Source organism: Hippopotamus amphibius, chromosome 3 (genome assembly GCF_030028045.1).
Source record: "Hippopotamus amphibius kiboko isolate mHipAmp2 chromosome 3, mHipAmp2.hap2, whole genome shotgun sequence".
Lineage (NCBI taxonomy): Eukaryota > Metazoa > Chordata > Mammalia > Artiodactyla > Hippopotamidae > Hippopotamus > Hippopotamus amphibius.
Window position 1 is genome coordinate 26,210,742 of NC_080188.1, and position 20,848 is coordinate 26,231,589.

Below are 20,848 nucleotides of genomic sequence, written 5' to 3' on the forward strand. Positions count from 1 at the left end.
ACCTTGTCTTCCCTCTACCCTCTACCCAGAAGCAACCACTACTGTGAGTTTGGTGTGTATCCTTCCAGCCCATTCCATCCTTTTACATATCTACATAAGCATCCATAACCAATGCATAGTTTGGGACAGGTTGTTTAAGTGTATAAAGCAGTATCTTCCCATATGTATAATTCTGCAACTTGCTTTTTCACTCAAAATTATGTTTTAAAAATGGTCTATGCTAATATACATAGAAACATTTCATTTTATAATAGTTTGTTAATATTGTACCATATACATGTTCCTTTTGTTCTTTTTTTCTATCCATACTTCCTCTTTCTATCAATGAAAAATTGGTTCTTTACAGTTTTTCGCTATTACGAGCAGCGATGCAAAAAAATCCTTCACGTCTCCTTACATACCTGTGCCAGAGTGGTCCTTATGTCTACGTCCAGAAGTGGAATTGCTAATTCTAGTTTCAGTTTATGAGAGCCAGCCAAATTGCTGCTCAAGCTTGTGTATCATTTTACATTCTGTGAGCCCTATACGGGTATACTATTTCCCCCACACCCTGACCAACCCTTAATATTGTCCGATTTTAGGGGTTTTTTCCCAAGTTGATGAGACAAATTTATTTGCTCTCTGGTTTTTTGATTTGCATTTACTAACGAAGTCAGACAAACTCTCATGTGTCCATTAGTTATCTGGATTTCTCCTTTGTGAATTAGAAGTTTACATTCTTGGTCCACTTCTTTTCAGTTGAGTTGTTTCATCCATTCAACACGTACTTAATGCCTGCTATGTGTCAGGCATTATTATTACCCCGAAGGGAATATGTAACCCGGTCCTCGATTAATTGCAATTTAATTTTACCTTTCTGAAGTCAGCATACAATTCTGCAATCTACTAATGCCATTCATGTACTTTACTAACATGTTAATCCCTTAAATTACTTAGCAACAAATATTTGTTTACCCGTGTATGGCTGACAAAACAATCTAACTCCTATATTCTCATTTAATTATCATCACAACTATGTTGTGATTCATAATAGATTGTATTATGTCACCCAAGCAGTGAACTACTTCCGGATAAAATTGATAACTGAACTGAGGAACTTAGTGTACAAGGCTGGCAGAGTTCACAGACTTTAAAGCATCATCTTTAAACAAAGACAGCTGCATATTATGCAGCTCAGAGCACCCATACCACTTAATTATTTGAAGATAGCCAAAGATGATTCAACATGTATAAGGATTCCTGTATGTTGGTGTTTTCTGGAGTAGAATTCTTTGTGAATGTCCCAAAAGAATGTGATAAATGATATATTTGATATTTATACATTATTTATTATATTGACACTAATAGGTAAATATGTACCTTTTTAAAATAAATGATGCTCTCGTCTCCATTAGTGCAAAGCTTTTCTAAAGAAAGTACTCTAATCTGTCAATGTAACAGTAAAATTCAGGCCTCACTGCAGAACAATATGCAGTAAACTGTAAATAATCGTTACCTCTGAAGGCTAGATCTCTGGATTGTTTGAATTTTATACAATGTGCACATATTAATTTTATAACAAAAGGATAAATTTTGACATTTTTCTTTAAATTTTGATACTGTTCTTAAAAAAGAACATTATTTAACAACTTGCAGAAATGTTTGTGATATTAGTGTTAAGCAGACAAAGCAGATGGTCAAGCACTATTTATGTTGTCATCTTGTTTTATTAAAAACTGTGCATATGTGTATGGAAAGGATAAACACTTCAATGTTAAACAGGTTAAGTTTTTAGCGGTGGGAATCATCATTTTTGCTTTCTTCTCTGGCTTCTTCTGTATTTTCTCCTAATGTATCCTTTAATGAAAAAACAGTAGTATTTTAAAATGGGATTTTGTTTAGTAGCAAAAATAATTAGTGTCTGCATTTTTGCTTTAAAATAAAGTTTCCCAGTCCTTGCCCAATCTCAGTATGCAACTGCAGAGCCAAGGTTGTTTCTCACTGTTTAACAATGCTCCCAGAGGTGTGTAACCATCCAGAACAGGCTTTGCTGCTTCTGCAACAGAGAGGCAGCCAGTGCCTGAAAACAGCAATCTCTTGCTTGGCAACGGCTTAAATTCCAGCCCCAGCTCTTCGCCAAATTGCCAGTGAGATCTCGGCAGAGATCCTTCTGAGCTTCAGTCTCCCCTTTTGTAAGGTGGAGATGTTAACACCTGCCCTGCCTACTATAAGCTCCCTTCTCTAAGGGGAGCTAATGAAAAAATATATGCAAAACAATATTGAAGGCTGTGAAGATTTATACAAATGCAAGTTGATGATGTTATTATATTACCCCCCATTTCAGAGAGAGAGAGAGAGAGAGAGAGAAAACCATCGACTTTCTTATGGAGACAAAGAGAGCTAACATGCTGAAAATTATCTTTCTTTAACCACTCCCTCCTTGAACTATCACTGTGAGAAGTCAAATTCGTCAAAGCAACTATTTAATAATTATCTTTAGACAATCATAAGCAAACTGTAATTCCCATGAAGACCAAAACAGAACAGACACAGTACTGTTGCTATGTGTGCCTATAGCAAATACAAGGACTGGCCAGGCCTGTTAAGTCAATTGTTATCAACTTACAGAGAAAACACAACACTTTCTCAGGAAGAAACAATTTCACTAAGGAGGTCATTATTATTATAGCCATTATCGTCATCTTTACAACCCACAGAAAATTTACAAAGCAGCCATCATAAAGTAAAATCTCAAATAATCAAAAGGCGATTAATAAAACCATCGAATAACCAAATATATTTCCCAGACTCCTTTTTTCAGTCAAAACATTTTACAAGAAAACAAGGTGATATAATAGAGTGACTTAAAGGCCAGAAAAAAAAGTCGTAAGAGCCAAAATTTCTACTCCATTCCCAGAGCTAGGAATATTTTTCAAATGAATTTAAAGTATTGATTATAACAATAAAATCGTATATACTATAATCCTGGAGCACAGCAAGACCCTACATCATCAAAGAAAGTTTTCTCTAGAATCAATATATTGTACTACTCAAGGGTAAGAATGAAGACTTCTCACAATGGTTGGAAGCCTTAATGCATTAACCTTCCCACTTTCTCCATTGAATCCAAATACTCCGAATTCTCAAGACTGACCATAAAAATGAATAAATTCTGATTACCTGAAGGTTTCCTTGCCTTTTATGTTAGGGTACCTTACTCAAATAGTTGTTCCACTATGGAATTTCTCAGGAAATTCATGCTGATAGAAGTCTTTAGGGAAAGTCTAACTTAGGGTTTCATCTTCCATAAAATCTATTGTGATTTCGCCATCCATTATACCTATTGACTATATTTGAAATCACTCCATTGGCCATAAGCATTTGCTTCCTTGTACATACATCTACGTTTGCATGTGAATGTCCCACTTTCCCAGTTTTTCTCTTAGCTTTTTAAGAGTAGAGAACTTTCTTTTTCTCTTTAAATCCCCTGGGACAAAGTAAATATAAACTTTTGATGAAAACAATAAAGGCGAGTAAACATATAAAAAGGCAAATAAATACTTAGAACCCAGCACTCAAAGTCCCCTGGACTCTAATTACACAGAAATTTTGTCCATCACAATGAGTACTTGAAGTTTAGGATAATTTTTTTCCAGCTTTTCTTACAAATCTATATCTTATACCCAAAAGAACACATTAAAAGTACTGATATTTTTACTGGAAACAATTTGAAGATAACATAATCCAATCTTTACTTAATTAATATTTTTGATTTTCAACACTTGTTGAGCATGTGCTATGTGCGATGTAGCTTGCTGTGGTATGAAGGTGAGAAAAAGAAAAGAGAAGGATGGAATGCTAAGATAGGCTTCCAGCCCTAAAGAAGTTGACAAGAGAACCCTGTAAGTAATAAAAATTCAATATGACAATTTTATGTGTACAAAGGCCAACTCTGTGGAGTTGGGAGATTCATGAAAAGTTTTCCAAAGCAAGGAATATATATCTGGGTTTTAAAGAATGAGTAGGAGTTTGTTAAGGTAGGAGAGGAAATGAGCATTCTTGAAGGAGAAAGAGCATGTGAAGAAGGTAAGGAATAAAGAAAAGAGCAAATATTTCTAAAGGCTGGAATTAGGATGCCTGGGTGCTTGTGGCTTCCCCTCAGCACTCACATAATATGGAGCACTTATCATGAGTGCACTGACCCACTATTTTACCATGATCCAATTATCAGTGTCTTTCCCACCAGACTTGAAAGCAGGTACCAATGAGCTCTGATTTTTATGATTCCAGCACCTTACATAATGCCTGGCTCATAAGAAACGTCCAAAAATTTTTTGCTTTACTTTTGCTATTTATTTTATTCCACAAACACTATTCTCAAAAAATAAACATCTACACTCCATCATGATTTTAATAATCACATTTAAATGACTATTCCTATAACAGTACAATGTGCACATTTATTAGTCCCAATTGCCTTTAGAATAATTTTACCAACCTTCCAAGAAAACGATGTGCTTTAAAAAGAGATTTCATTAGATTTATGGATTAATTTGGGGAGAATCAACATACTTAATATATTTAAAAATGTAATCATCTGACAAGGGACATCTCATTTATTGATGCCTTTTAAAGTCTACTTTGAAAAAAATAAATAAATAAATAAAGTCTACTTTGCGGCTTCCCTGGTGGCAAAGTGGTTAAGAATCCGCCTGCCAATGCAGGGAACACAGGTTCGATCCCTGGTGCAGGAAGATCCCACATGCCATGGAACAACTAAGCCTGTGTGCCACGACTATTGAGCCTGTGCTCTAGAGCCCATGAGCCACAACTACTGAGCCCTCGTGCTGCAACTATTGAAGCCCACAAGTCTAGAGCTTGTGCTCCACAACAAGAGAAGCCACTGCAATGAGGAGCCCATGCACCACAATGAAGAATAGCCCCTGCTCGCATCAACTAGAGCAAGCCCATGTGTAGCAACAAAGACTCAATGCAGCCAATAAATAAAATAAATAAAGAAATAAATTTATTAAAAAATAATAAATAAATAAAGTCTACTTTGTAAGTAAACTTTGTAAGTCTTTATGATTTTCATTAAATAAGCTACGCACATTTCTAGTTAAATGTATTCTGTGTGTTTAAATTTTGTATTTGTAAATAAGATCTTTTTTTATTAGATCTTCTAATTAGTTACTACTGATTTACAGGAGAGCTATTAATTTATATATTTATTTTGTAGCTTATCACCTTATTGAACTTTAATTTTAATAGTTTTAAATTTATCCACTCCGTTTTCTAGGTAAACAATAATATATCCACAGGTAAAGATAATTTTATCTCTTCAAAATGTTTATCTTGTTTCTTTTTCTTATTTCATTGTGTTGAGAAGTTATAGAACACTGTTAAATAATAGATATATCTTCCTCTTGTTTCAATCTCTAGAACTTCTCCTATTTTGCCCACTGATTTCAGATAAATTTTCTTTATTGTGTTAAGGAATTTTTCTTTTATTACTAATTTCCTATTTTATCAACTTTATCAATGTTAACATTTTATCAATGTTAAACTTCACCAGTTACCTTTCATCAGCTAAAGCTATATGAACTGTTAAAGCTAAGTTGATTCATATTTTGGAACATTTGAGAACTATTAGGTGTAATTATAAGTACTTGTTTCACACTATCGAGTATCTATATTAACATAATTCAAAATCTTGGCACAATGGTTGTCTGCTGATGGGAAGGTACATGCTATTTTTCCTTTAAAGGAATGTAGGAAAGTACCAGCTGTCCGATTAGTGCCATAGCCAAAACTTAAAATATGACAATCTAATTCCCATATATTCTTACCTTAGGTGAAAGGCTCTGGCATTATGTGGATTTATCCCTTTGACCTACTGATGGGGACACAGTAGGAAACAAAGCAAAGTTTCTGTCTAAGATAATCACTGGTGCAGAGTAGGTATGAAATAAATCTCCTTTGAATAAATCAACAAGTAAAAAATATTTAAGGTACAGTGGCTTTTTTGGAGGTAGTTTTTGGACCCCTTTTTAAAACTTTGTAATTTTTAATCAATTTAATTTTTACTTTTTAACTTATAAATTTACTTATTTATTTTATTGGCTGTGTTGGGTCTTTTTTGCTGCACACGGGCTTTCTCTAGTTGCGGCGAGGGGGGGCTACTCCTCCTTGTGGTGCGTGGGCTTCTCATTGTGGTGGCCTCTCTTGTTGCAGGGCACCGGCTCTAGGCACGTGGGCTTTAGTAGTTGTGGCACATGGGCTCAATAGTTGTGGCTCACGGGCTCTAGAGCACAGGATCAATTGTTGTGGCGCACAAGCTTAGTTGCTCTGCGGCATGTGGTATCTTCCTGGGGCAGGGATCGAACCCGTGTCCCCTGCACTGGCAGGCGGATTCTTACCCATTGCGCCACCTAGGAAGTCTTACTTTTTAATTTAAATTTAGACATTTGTTTATATAGAAAATAATCTATTTCATCCAAACTTTTGTTTCCCGCACTATTAACTTCATAGCTTACAAAATTACCTCCATGAAAAAGAGAAAGATTTGCAATAGCTGTTTTGCTATTATCTTCAATTAAAGAGTTATTTGCTATTTCTCCCCCCACCACCTTTTTTTTTCTTAATTTCTAAGGGATAGTGTCCTTAATTTAAACTTTACTTATTAATTTCTAAATTTATTTGACTGTGACCAGAGAATTTAGCCTGTATATTTTTTTGCCTTATTGAGATTATTTTGGTGATCAATACTTATAAATATTCCAAGAGTAGAGGAAATAGGGTGTATTCTCTATGGGATATAAAGTGCAGTTGAAAACTATTAGGTCTTTTATTGACAGTTAACACCTTGATGCTTTACCACCACCATCCCCTTTCTCTTTTGTCTGTCTGATTCATCTAACAAAGACATGAGTGAACAGTATTTATAGAAAGGATGCTAAGTGAAAGAATGAATACAGTAGACAAATTGATTAAGGGATGTATAAACAGAAAATGTCAAAAAATGAAAAACCAATTATAAGATATGTCTTTATCAGTAGGAACATTTTAAAAGCTTCATTTAATAATGTCTAACTTTCTGATATATTAATAGAATGAAATCACAAATATTTAAAATCTTATAATCTTGGCACAATAAAAATGATAAAGAATAGTTTTTAAATTTATAAAAATAAAACTGTCAAGTAATTGATAAGTTTTTAAAAGTCTAATTAAAATATACATGCCTATCATGGAGAAATAAAAGAAGGCAAGGTGATTTAAATTCTGGCTCCATCACATAATAGTAACATGTGACCTTGAGGGGGTCATTAAATCTCTTTAGACCACTTATCTCTAAGGGGGGGGGTGTGCAGGTTGCTATAATAATGCTTATAAAGTACCTAATATTTAAGAAGTTCTTAAATGTCTCCAATGAGTGGGAGCTCATATTTTCAGGAGTTAATTTTTTTTTAAATATATCTATCTATATATTTTTTCAAGCCCTTTATCTAAAAATATATATATATATATTTATTTTTCTTTATTGGCTGTGTTGGGTCTTCCTTGCTGCGCCCAGGCTTTCTCTAGTTGCGACAAGCAGGGGCTGCTCTTCATTGTGGTATGCAAGCTTCTCATTGTGGTGGCTTCTCTTGTTGCAGAGCACAGGCTCTAGGCACACAGGCGTCAGTAGTTGTGGCACACAGGCTCAGTAATTGTGGCTTGTGGGTCTAGAGTGCACGCTCAGTAGTTGCGCCACATAGGCTTAGTTGCTCCACAGCACGTGGGATCTCCCTGGCCTAGGGATTGAACCCATGTCCCCTGCATTGGCAGGCAGATTCTTATCTACTGCGCCACCAGGGAAGTCCCCAGGAGTTAATTCTTTATTAAGATTTAAATGAATTTGACAGTTTTCTATCTTCAAATATTTTAAAGAGAAAGAAAACCTAGTATCTGATACATCTGCCAAAGGTACTGTTTGACTTCTAAAAATGAACCTGAAGATAAACAAGGACCTACTGTATAGCACAGAGAACTATATTCAATATCTTGTAATAATCCATAATGAAAAAGAATACACAGACACATATATGTGTATATACATATAAATCTGAATCACTTTTCTGTACATTAGAAACTAACACAACATTGTAAATCAACTATACTTCAATTTTTAAAAAATGAACTTGAAACTTGCAAAAAGGTAGTATTTACTATGTTGTGATATTCAGATCAGCAGAACCATATTGCCAGGCCTTATTTATTGTTATTTTTAACTAAAATTATATCTTTAAAACTGTATTTTGATGATTGAGCTTGGTGTACCCCTCCAAAAAAAAAACAACTGTATTTAATAGAATATTCATTTACCTGTCAAAAATACAGAGAAATCAATAAAAATACAACCATCAGCTGTAACTAGAAAGCATGTAACATGGAAAACAAAGCAAATGCTGATGCTTTAATAAATCAAAACAGAGGTATAAACACGTGAAAATAAAATTATAATTACCACTGAATTCTTACCTTTGATTGCTTAAGCAATATATCTGTGTCTTCTAGAATGGAGGTCAGTGGTGTATCCAAAACAGAAAGGGATATAGTGTAAATCTGAACATTGTCAAAATCCAGGTCCTAGTTTTTTAAAACAATAAATATACTGATTTTTTCCTTTCTTTAAACACATACAAACAGCTAGTTTTCTTAATCATCCCTGAGGAAAGAAACAGTTCCGTGGCACTGACAAAGGAGGATTTTCATGAGTCAGTATTGGATTTGCGGATTTATATATAGATGAAAATAACAGCAAATCACCATTATCCTTTGCAAGAGCCCAAGCTTATTAATATGTGTGAGAGTTAGGGATAAAAGGGGTTTGCTCAGGACTACACCTCATCAAATTTGCAAGTAAACTTAACCAAAGGTAATATTGGCTGATGAATTTTATTTGTTACATTTTCAATTCACCCAGTGTTACAATCTGGAAAGAATTATCTAGGTTTTTACAAATCATGGCTAAATTTTTAAATATAGTGCCATCATAATAAAAACTATTGAGATATTTATTCATTGACCTGTTTATTGTGTATTTTGTGGAAGAACTGCATGTTTGAAACACATCTGGTCAGAAATAAAATAGGATGAGTCTGAGATTCTCTAAAAGTATAGTCACAGTTTAGATGTGCAAAAAACATTAAGATATGCCAGTGAGTGTCTAAATGTTATTCTAATGACCTAAAAGTAAATTTCCCTCAAAATTAAACCCAGTAACATTTACTGCCTCAGTTAAATGGTTTCAGCTTCCAGTGGGACAAGTAGGGTCTCAAAAGAAGAGGTATCCAAGATGCCTGGTAAAGAAAATTAGCAGAGTACTGAGTACTTTCAGGAAATTGGCTTTTGTGTTCCAGAATTTTTACAATAATATTTTATTTATAGTTATAAAATGAAGCATGCTTCATAAAATTTGGACAATACAGAAAGAAAGAAAATAAAACATATATTCTTACCATTCTGACATAATCAATATTAACATTTTGGTTTATACATGTATAAATATAACTATACCAATATAACTTTTAAATAAAGTAATTCTAATTTCATTTATTATTTTTATATTACTAATATCTATCTAAAGCATCCTTTTTAAGACTACATAATATTCTATCATATTCATAACACTCAATCATTATTCCATGATTTATTGATTGATTTTCTTATCATTGGACATTTCCTCTGGTTCATTTCAAAATGAATGTCCTTATTCTTAAATTGTTACATACACCTGTGATTATTTACTCTTTGCTTAGAATGAGATTACTAGGTTAAAGTGTATTATCATTCTTATCACTTTAAATTTGTATTGCCAATATAATTTCCAGAAAATCTGTGTTTACCTGTTTGACTTTATAAAGTTAAATAAATGTAATTCATTTGTAATTTGTTAACTTCTTTCAATTTTTCACTGATCAATCAACATTTTACTGAATACACTATTTTGACTTAGTTTTTTGCTATCTTGTAGTTAAACACAACCCTTTACGCTGCTAGTGTGTGTGTTTTTGATGAATCAACTCATTGTAAACTTCCTCCAAACTAACCAATGTGGCTACTTGTGTCATAATTTACCTTTATGCTAAAATGTTATTGTGTCAGTCTCATTATATTATGCTCCCCTTTAAGCAAAGTTACCTAATCTACCTAGGAAAATAAGCCCCTTGCTCTGAGTAACATTGCTGGACCTTAAACCTATCTCTATGAAATTACTTGTAAACATTTCAAAAAGCACAAAATGGTGACAAATGTTAAAATCACAGGTGTAAAGGAAAATAAGTAATGAATAAACATACAAAGAGAAATCCTCAAGACAGGAAGGAATTTAACTTTTCTCAGTGCTAAATAAATTATTTAAATCCCCAAACTGTGATACGGTATCTACTTTATTTCATACAGGAGGAAATTAAGGCTGGGAGATGAAGTCATTTGCTGAGGGTCACAACGGCTAGTATTGTGTCAGTTAGCTGGGATTCACACCCAGATAGGGTTGCCAGATTTAGCAAATAAAAATACAGTATAAGTGTATCCCAAATATTGCAAGAGACAAGCTTATACTAAAAAATTATTTGACATTCATTTGAAATTCAAATCTAATTAGGTGGTCTGGTTTTTATCTGGCAACCCTACACCAAGGCCTATCTAATCCCAGAGCACCACGCTGCCTTAGTTATTTGCAAGGTAAGAACATGAAAAATCAGGTCAAGTAGCCCTTTTCTGCAACGTGTCTCTAATAGCAACAACAAAGAGCACTGTATATGAGAAAACACTGTTGTTTCTCACCAACTGTGATTTAATTTCTCATCTATAAGTTGGAGACGCCTGTAAACCCTTTAGCACGTTACCCGCACATAAGTGCTCAAAAATGATAGTTTTTATTATTACCTCTCATATTATGATTATGTCCTTTACATCTAAGAAATTTTCTCCTTGAAATATTTTCAATGTTTCTTAATCATCCAACTGGGATCTATCATTCATGAAAGTACTCAGACCCTCTGTGGACGTCCTTAACATGCTTAGTTAGGTATTACCTCTTGGGAGTAAGGGTTTTCAGAAAATTATACTTGTCTAATATGAAAGACCCGTTTTTTCTTAAAATTCAATGTTCATTTTACATCTGCCTCTCTTATACCACTATGGCCACCTACCTTTTAGTGGGGGTGGTTTCTGTGCCACCATGCTAGGTTTATATGCAGAGGTTTTGGAGTCACAGGCCAGGTTTGAAACTCAGCTCCACCATTCACTAGCTCTGAGACCTGGAGCATGGTAGTGAACCTCCTGGGACTCAGTTTCAGTTTCCATGGAATGGACACTTTAATATCTTGCAGATCTGTTTTGAGGATTAAAATGAAATATAGTAATATGAAGAATTTATTATACTTCCTAAAGCATGGTACACACTTGATAAGTGATTATTATCATAATTTTTAGAAGACAAATAGTAGAGTTAAGCTTTATAATAATTTACTGTCATAAATTTGCATGTTTTCTTTTAAAAGTTGAAAATACATTTTCTTGGAAATTCCCTGGAGGTCCAGTGGTTAAGACTCTGTGCTTTCACTGCCAAGGGCTCAGGTATGATCCCCGGTCAGGGAATTAAGATCCTGCAAGCCACATGGTGTGGACAAAAAAAAAAAAAAAAGAAAGAAAGGAAGGAAGGAAGGAGACAGAAAGAAAGAAAGAAAGAAAGAAAGAAAGAAAGAAAGAGAAAGGAAGGAAGGAAGGAAGGAAGGAAGGAAGGAAGGAAGGAAGGAAGGAAGAGAGAGAGAGAAAGGAAGGAAGGAAGGAAGGAAGGAAGGAAGGAAGAAAAAGAAAGAAAGAAAGAAAGAAAGAAAGAAAGAAAGAAAGAAAGAAAGAAAGAAAGAAAGAAAGAAAGAAAGAAAGAAAGAAAGAAAGAAAGAAAGAAAGAAAGAAAGAAAGAAAGAAAGAAAGAAAGAAAGAAAGAAAGAAAAAGGAAGGAAGGAAGGAAGGAAGGAAGGAAGGAAGAAAAGAAAAAAAGAAAATACATTTTCTGGTTTGGAAATATACTAGGGTTAGAGCAATCTTTTTCTAGTCTTACCTCATACTCGAAAGATCTAACTAAAACAAATATCCTAAAGATAAAACAAGATGACAAGATTAGGGACTTGTTCCCACATATAGCCAAGGAATACTCATTTTCTCATAGATTGCTTGTTATTTGAAGTGCTCTTAAATGATTCAGTGAATTGAATAAAACAGTTGGAGCAATAATTCTAATAATCTTTCTTCATTCTGCCAATTTAACTCCTAGTTCATATCATAAAGCTTCATAGAACTGGCCATTATAAAATAGCTCTTCCCCCAATGACTCACACACAAACACCCAGGAAATTCTTCACCTCTCTGGAATGACTCATTTGTTTTGTCTCAAATGCACCTTCCCTTACTAGCTCTTACACTTCCTTCATGTACCTTCCCCATTCCGAAACTATGATTAAGGATGAACTGAATATTTTTGATCCTTGGGATGACACTTATTAGTTGTGTAGTCTTGGGAAAATGATTTAACCTTTTTTGAGCTCAATTTCCTTATCTGTAAAATGGGAATATAATACCTCCCTCAATAGGTTTTTGTGAGGATAAATGGAGCAAGATTACAGCATATGACACACTGATGGTGTATATAAGAGGGCACTTAATTATGTGCTCTCTCTTCCTTTCGCTTTCCTCTAAACTGGAGCTTTGCAGCATGTTGCTTAGGCCTTACCTTATTCAACATGTTGCAATTGGACTTTTGATAGCCAGGTATGTGTGGCTGTTAAATAACTAGCAGGTAAAGATACAGAGACATTATTTATCCCTTGTTTCTAAATTGATTGTATATTTGATTATATAATTGATTATATAATTCTAGCTGAGTGTGACCAAACAAAATCATTCATTTCAGTTTTTTTTAAATGTAAGTCTGTTTTCTGTGTGTAGAGTACTTAACAATGTGAAATAATAATCCTTCAGAAAGGCATAGAATTCATTCAACATATAATTCCCAAGCACCATGCTGTGCTGGGCGCTGTTCTAAGGTCTGGGAGCACACGCAAGCCCTTTCCTTAAAGATTACACGCAGGAAGGAGACAGGCAAAGGAAGAAATGCTTACGACAGTGTGATCAAGAGCTGAGGAAGCACATACAAGGAGCCCTAAGATTTGGGGAAGAATGGAGATGGGTGAGCAAACTTCCGGGGGAAAATAATCTCTTTGTTGAAATTGAAGGTAAGTAGATGTGTTGTTTTCATATATACAACACACCTACTAGGATATTTTTCTGATATATCCAAGTTTAAAAGGGTAAGAGTATGTTTAATTTTGTTTTGTTTTGTTTTCCCCTTCAAAGTATGATTAGCTTGACCCAGTCTATCTATCAATGGATTTCTTTTCCTGGGACCTGCAGTAACCTTGACTGATGGAAAGAACATAGCCACACTGGATTATCTGTTTAGTAGGCTACTTTTAGTCTGGTTCCCAGCCTTGCTTTGTCAGCTCCCTCTAAATCTTTATAATCCTATTTAAACTGCCTCTAACTATAGATGCTCATTTGCATGACATTGATGTCTTTTGTATTTTCATTTCAAAAATTGTGTAATTCAAGGGATTCTTGTTCTTGGCCCTAAAGTATTAAATATTTGCTAGTCTGTCTTCCAGCACACCAAGACCTGCAGTCAGAGTGGTCAGTGATGTCTCCTTAGAACTCATAACCATAATAACTAAATCTCATGTAAGTTATTGTTTAATGTCTGTCTCCCCTATAAGAACTGTAAACTCTACAAGGGTAGGGACCATGTCTGTGCTGTTTATTACTGTATCTCCAGTGTCTAGCTCAATGCCCTGCATAGTCATTCATTCAACACACACTCAGTGCCAGGCTCCTTTCTAAGCACTGAGAAGTCAATAGCAGACGAAACTAAGTTCCTGCCCTCATGGAGTATACATTCTAAAGGGGTAGGAAAGACAATAAAAAAGCAGTAAACAGAGAAGTCAGACAGTGAGTAATAATATGATAAAGCAAGGCAGGGGGACAGAAAACGGTGTGGGGATGGGTAGGATTGTTTTAGATGGGATATTCAGGGAATACCTCATCTAGCAGAGACCTCAACATAGGCGTGGAGCTAGTCATGCCCAGTTCTGGGGGGAAGATCATGCCTGGCAAGAAAACATGTGCCAAGCCCTAAGACAGGAAGGTGCTTATAGTATTTAAAGAACATCAAGGAGGTCAGGTAGCTAAGTTAGAGGAAGCAAGGTCAGGAGGGGTGGGAGTTAAGGTCTTAGAGGACAGATCACGTAGAGAACAGTTAGGAGGCTGTCAGAGCAATTCAGTGAGAGATTGCAGTGGTTCGGACCAGGATGGCAGAAGTGGAGGTGATGGGATGGGGATATATTTTTCAGATAGAGGCAATAAGAGCTGTTAATTGATTGGATGTGGGCTGTGAGTGAAAGAGTCGAGTCAAGGTTGACTTTAGGTTTTTTTAGATCTAAGCAACTAAAGAAGAGGTTGCAATTTAATGAGTTAGGAAGGACACCAAGAAGAACATGATGGGGGCAGAGGGGAGATGGGGGGTTCTGTTTGGAAAATAAGGCATTAGTGCATGTCAGTGCCTCAGTAATATTGAAACGGATGGATGAAAAACTTATGTATTTTCTTGTACCTGTACTTACTTTATTAATCAGGATTCCAGCAAGAGGAAGTGGAGGCTGTATAGTTCTAAGAGTAGCAATACTGATAAAGAGATAAACAGTGGAACTGCCTTCTACTGCCCTTTAAATGCAAAGGTTCTCAAACAAATTCCGTTGGCAGAATCTGGGGATCCAGGACCCTAAGTTACTGTAGCATGATTGGTGTATACATGAAAATGTGTTCTTTTCTGAGATGATCCATGATTTCCATCAATTTGCCTCCCCTGAATAGCCAATATGTATCAGTATGTTAATTTAATATACATTTATTAAGTACCTGTTAACTCTATTTAGTAAACTCAAAGTCAAAAATATGTAAAATGTGCAAGATTGAGAAAATGCTATTGTTCTTTTTCAGTTAAGAAAAAAAAAAAAAAGGGTAGTGTTACATGCCAGACACTGGGGTAGGGAGAGTCCATAAGATCACTCACTATGAGAGGCAGTCTACCTTAACAGTCAGGAATATCAGCTTTGGATGTTAGACACACTTTGGTTCAAATTCCAGCTCTTCCACTTGCTAGCTGTGTTACCTAGGGCAAGTTATAAAACTTCTCTATTTCTTATCATATGCTATCACTTACATGTGGAATCTGAAAAACTGATACAAATGAATTTATTTACAAAACAGAGACAGAAGACAAACTCATGGTTGCTAGAGGGGAAACAGAGGAGAGAGATAAATTAGGAATTTAGGATTAACAGATACACAGTACTATATACAAAACAGCTAAACAGCAAGGACCTACTGTACAGCACAGGGAACTATATTCAATATCCTGTGATTAACCATAATGGAAAAGAATATTTAAAAAAAAGAGTGTATATACTTTGCTGTACAGCAGAAATTGGCACAATATTGTGAATCAACTATACTTCAATAAAAAATAAAAGCTTCAAAACACACACACATATATATATTTGATGTAGTAATCATATATATATGTGTGTGTGTATATATATATATATATATATATGATGTACTAAACTGTCTTCCACAAATGAGGTGCTCAACATATGGCTAGATTTATGCCAGTGAGCAAACTCGCTCCTTAATTATAATTTAGCTTCTCAGGTAGATTTGTTTACAGGGAGAAAACATGCTAATTACAGATCATAAACATCCAATCTGCAAAACCAGGCCTGCTGAATGAATAAATAAAATAGGATTTTAGAGCCTACAGAGTTACAGTCCTACCCCTAAGAATTGCACATACCAAGTTACCATCTTGCTATTGTAACTGAAATTACAAGACTCTTTGTAAATTATTATGCAATTTAAAATAAATAAAATAATTATTATGTCTGAATTTGACCTTAAAAACTGATAGACTTTTTATTAATTCTCTCATATGTCTAGAAGAAGCTGAGTAATGGAATTTTAGCACCTGACGTTAACAGCTGCTTGGAAGATTGAAAATTTAATAGACTTTGGAGTTAAGCTAATGTAGACTTGCACCCTGGCTCTGCCAATTAGCAACAGTATTGAGGTCTTGGGCCTTTGTTTTTTTTCAGGATAATGGGAGGGATCCTTTTCATCAGTTTATGGTAATTAGGGATAATCTACATAAAACTTCTCCCGGAGGTCTAGCACAAATCAGGACCTCAATGATGATAACTATTAAGGTATTATTTACTGAGAGATAGTTTCCGGAGTTCACTATTAATTAATTAACAGTTCACTGTTAGAGTATCACATTTCTAGTCAAGCAACATAACTGAATACAGAAGGGCTCCAAAGGATTCAGAGCCAGGAAGGAATATCACAGAGGGGAGGGGTTGTATTCTATTGACCATAGTGCCAGGTCAGATGACACTTCTTAAGTAATCATAGATTATTTTATTAATTTCTATGTGGGGCAACTTTGTACTCTTTGTCAATACAACTAATAAAATGATGCTTAGGTTCAGAAATAAATCATGAATTTAAAATATCATGTTAGAACATTGCATTAGGCTCCCACAAATCACCTGAATAGTGGACTTAGTTTTTGCTCATGAAAAAGTAGATTGACTCCAAACTGAACAAAATATATGAAACAATTGTCTTCAAAATATTGGGCAACAGGTAGCATGGGACTTCCCTAGTGGCACAGTGGTTAAGATTCCGCCTGCCAATGCAGGGGACTCGATTCCTGGTCTGGGCAGATCCCACATGCCACAGAGCAATTAAGCCCATGGGCCACAACTACTGAGCCTGCGCTCTAGTGCCCATGAGCCACAACTTCTGAAGCCTCTGCGCCTAGAGCCCGTGCTCCACAACAAGAGAAGCCACTGCACTGAGAAGCCCGTGCACCACAAGAAAGAGAAGCCCCCACTCACCGCAACTAGAGAAAGCCCATGCACAGCAACAAAAACCCAATGCATAAATAAATATTCAAATTTTTAAAAATTTAAAAATAAAATAAAATGAAATAAAAAAAACAGGCAGCACAGGAGTGTGATACTTCAGAGAGGGTGAAGAAATGAGTTGAACCCTGCCTAGAGGCAATTTCTGAACTGCGACATAAGAAGGAAACCAAGCAGAGCTTTGCGGTCTTGCTCAGTTGAGGAGTCAGAAACGTGGTCCTGGAGACCAAAGTGGCTAGAATTTGCAGAGCAGAGTACTAGAGAGGAGGAAGCTGTGCAGAGACAGCGCTCCACAAGTCGGCAGAGGGGTCTTTTCCAGCTTCAGTGGAATAGTGCATATGCCTAGGCTGGAACCCCACAGGCTGGGCAATGAGTAACTGCCAGCGAACTAAATGTTAAATTATTCTCAGAGTTCACACAGACCACGGATATAGTAATGTTTCTACCTGTCAGCGTGGAGAGATCTCATTGAACACCCAGGCATTAACAGAGTACACAGGAAACCCATACTTCAGTAGTAGGACTAAACTAGACCTAGTGTAAAGGATATTTTCATCTACCATAACAAATCTTAAAACAGACTTGTAAAGGATCCAGCCAATCGCCAAGTAACTCATCTCCCTTTCTCTCTTTTAGGGAGGCAACAAAAACCCAAAACCTTCACAATGTAACTCCATACTGTTTGGCACTCAGTCAGAAACTACCAGACACGAAAAGAAGCAGAAAAATGTGATCTGTAATCAGGAGAAAAATCATTCAGTAGTTGCAGATCTAGAAATGACAGAGATGATGGAATTAGCAAACAAGGACCTTAAAATATGTATCATAAATAGGCTCAGGAATTTAAAACAAAGCATGTAATGAATAGACAAATATGAAAGACATGAAAAATAACAAATAGAACTTTTAGAAATTAAAATCAGACTATCTGAAATGAAAAATTCATCAGACATCTATTCAGTGGAATAAAGAATACAGAACCTAGGCTCAGTAAACTTGAAGACATAGCAATAAAAGCTGACCAAACTGAAGCAAGAGATAAAACATCAGAGACAATATTAATTAGCTCAACATAACTGGTGTCCTACTAGAAGGAATGTGGTAAAAACAAACATTTGAAGAACTAATTACCAATAGTTTTCCAAATTTGATGAAAAGTATAAACCTACACATTCAAGAATCTCAATGAACCCGCAGAGAATAAACACAAAGAAAATCACACCAAATCAAATAAAAGCCCAATTACTGAACATAAGTGGTAAAAAATATATATATTTTTAACAGCCAGAGGGGAAAATAGGTACATTATATACAGTGGGAAAAAAAGAAATGAATAGTCACAGCCTTCTAATAGAAACAATGTAAGCTAGAACACAACGGAACAATATCTTCAAAGTGCTGAAAGAAAAGAAATACTATCAACTTATACTTCTGTACTAAGGAAAAAGAGCTTTCAAAAATAAAGACAAAATAAAGACTTTTTTTTTCAGACAAACAAAAATGGAGAGAACCTATTGCTGGCAAGTCTATACTATAAGAAATGTTAAAGGAACGTTTTGAATCTTTAATTCAACCATATCAATAATTACAAAATATGTAATCAGATAATAAAGGCTAAATAAAAGCAAAGATTGTCAGCTTGGTTAGAAAAGTAAAATGTAACTATATGTCATTTACAAGAAATAAATGTTAAATACAAAGATAAGTTAGAAGTAAAGAGTCAGAAAAAGGCATAACATGTAAACTCTAATAAAACAGTTGGTTTTAGCTAAATTAATACCAGAAAAAGTAAATCTGAATAAAAAAGTATTACTAAAAAATAAACAGGGACATTTAATAATGATAAAAATGTAAATTCATTAAGAAGACACAATATATGCACCTAATGGCAAAGCTTCAAAAATTCATTAAGCAAAAACCAACAGCACTAAATTTATAGACAAAAATCACAATTACAGGTGATCTTAATATTTCTCAGTAAGAAATTTAGATAGAACAAATTTTAAAATCATTAATAAATTAGATTTTGAGCTACCAGTTTAACCTAATTGACATTTATAAAACATTTTCCCCAACAACAGCAGAATACACATTTTCTTCAATTTCACGTGGAACATTCACCAAGATAGATCATACCCTGGGCCATGAACCAAATCACAGTAAATTTCAAAGGACTATTATTATACAGAATATATTCTGTGTGAAAAACAGAATTAAATTATAAATCAATAACAGAAGGATATCTGGAAAATCAACAAATATTTGGAAATCAAGTAACACTCCTAAACAAGCCATGCACCAAAGAAAAAAAATCACAAGGAAAATTTTAAAATATTTTAACTAAATGATAAAAACACAACATATCAAAATTTGAACATCCAAAGTCATCTAGAAATAGGCAGTGACAGAAAATACATTATAAAGTTTTTCAAGGCAACATTTAAAATGAGAGGACAGTGATCTTAAATAGGCTTAAATACTTTTTGAGTGTTTTTCTCTTTATTTTCAGAACTAAAAAACAAGAATTGCACCAAAGTTCCTCCTAAGATAGATCTTAATCAGAAACTAGAATTCGATTTTTATTAAAAAATCATCTCAAAGGTACATTTTTAGATAGAGTTTTTTTTTAATATCCAATTAACAAATGGTGAAGAGCACAGACTCAGCCTTAATTAGCATCCCAGCTCCACCACTTACTAGCCGTGTGTCCACAGGCAAGTTACTGTAAAGTGGGGATTAACAACAGTATCTATGATGATAATTTAAAAAGCAAATATTTAAAACTGCTTAGAATAATGGTTGCCCACATAATGCTATATATGTGTCAGCTAAATACATAAGAAATAAATAGTTCTTTGGATCACTGTCTACCATCATCGCCAATCTTTGATAAAGGTAAAATTTTCAAGTCTGATGGCCAAACAAAACGTTTAAACAAAAATCTATGCTTTAAGGTTTGTTATCCAAATCTGGCATATATCTCCCTTCCTTCCAGCTTTCACCTATTCCCGTCCCCATGCTATTCCTTCTGCACCGAGCCAATCACCTGTGAAAGTGTGTGCCTGGTATTATTCTGTTCGCTGATCTGAACTCTTCGCTCAGCCTAAAAACAAGAAGAGCAAGACTGAGGCCTCTGCTATGAAACTCCTAGGTAATAAAGTTAATAGCACTGTTCATGAGTATCTAGGGCAAAGGCACGGTAAGCAGACAACAGTATTTCCTTCCGTGCTGAAGCCCCAGAGCACAAAGGCACCCCATTCCTGTGGTCAGGGTTTTAGCAGGAATTACACCCTATCGTGTTGCATAATAACCTGCTACTAAGCCTCCCACTGAATAGTCCGTTAAATTACTTAATCTCACTCTTTCCCCCGATCTCTCATCTGTAAACTGGGGGTTCATAAACTATGCTGTGGGGTACAATGAGTTACACCCACATTAAAGTGCCTACGTATGCACGGTAAAGCAAGAATATCATAAACGTTAGCTATTATTATTTTGCAGGAACTTGTCGTTTCAGTTTGAACATCGCCTTTCCTTTAGGGTTTATAGCAACGACTTAGGAAAGGGGAGGAAGGAAGGCGGGAGTTTGAAGCCGAGGGACGGCGGGAGAAGCTGATCATAGCACAAAACGGCGAAGTCCATTCCCAAGCCCCCAGAATAAACTTTAGCGTGGTAAGCAGAGCAGAATCCCCGTGGCCACAGCTCCCCTAACAGGGCCGCAAACACACAAAGCAGGGCGCTCAGAATCCCACCGCAGGAGACACTCCGACCCCGGAGAAGCCAGG

General features: G+C 35.2%; 1 protein-coding gene across 10 annotated transcripts in view; it reads right to left on the reverse strand.

The window, feature by feature from the left end:
* Positions 1-20,848, reverse strand: part of CNGA1 (cyclic nucleotide gated channel subunit alpha 1) — an 82,116-nt gene that overhangs the window by 30,976 nt on the left and 30,292 nt on the right. For 2 of the 10 annotated variants that reach the window (XM_057726872.1, XM_057726870.1), the window contains exons 2-3: positions 11,178-11,359; positions 8,503-8,610 (exon numbers count right to left, since the gene is read on the reverse strand). The exons of 5 other annotated variants lie outside the window; for them this stretch is intronic. The gene's annotated coding sequence lies outside the window, so the exon portion shown is untranslated. Of the gene's footprint in view, positions 1-8,502; positions 8,611-11,177; positions 11,360-16,685; positions 16,710-20,109; positions 20,167-20,848 lie in introns of those variants that run through there. 3 more of the 10 variants (XM_057726874.1, XM_057726873.1, XM_057726871.1) reach the window with 3 other exon arrangements.